We start from the raw sequence: 445 nt of genomic DNA on the forward strand, positions 1-445 counted from the left end.
GAAAAATTAGCAAAGATCAAGGATTGTGCTGTTCCCAATTCAAAGCGGTCTCTACGGTAGTTTTTTGGACGGACAGCATACTACAGCCGGTTCGTTAAGAATTTCAACAAGATCGCTGCACCACTGTACGATTTGCTCGGTCAAAATCGGAAATTTGAATGGACTGATGAAGCTTTTGTGCATGTCAAGGCGCGGATGTTGGATCAGCGACTGACCCTCAAACTGCCCAGGGTCGGAGAGATGTTCATTGTTGCAACGGACTCCAGTGATCGCGGTATCGGCGCAGTCCTAAAGCAGAGGAATGGAGTTATCGAATATGCCAGTCGCGTCCTGAATAACGCTGAATAGAAGTACTCCACCATTGAGAAGGAATGTTTAGCGATCGTCTGGGCCCTGGATAAGTGGAAACCGATCACAAATCCCTGGAGTAGACCAGGACCACCAG

The sequence above is a fragment of the Opisthorchis viverrini genome, assembly GCF_000715545.1.
Source record: "Opisthorchis viverrini unplaced genomic scaffold opera_v5_74, whole genome shotgun sequence".
Lineage (NCBI taxonomy): Eukaryota > Metazoa > Platyhelminthes > Trematoda > Opisthorchiida > Opisthorchiidae > Opisthorchis > Opisthorchis viverrini.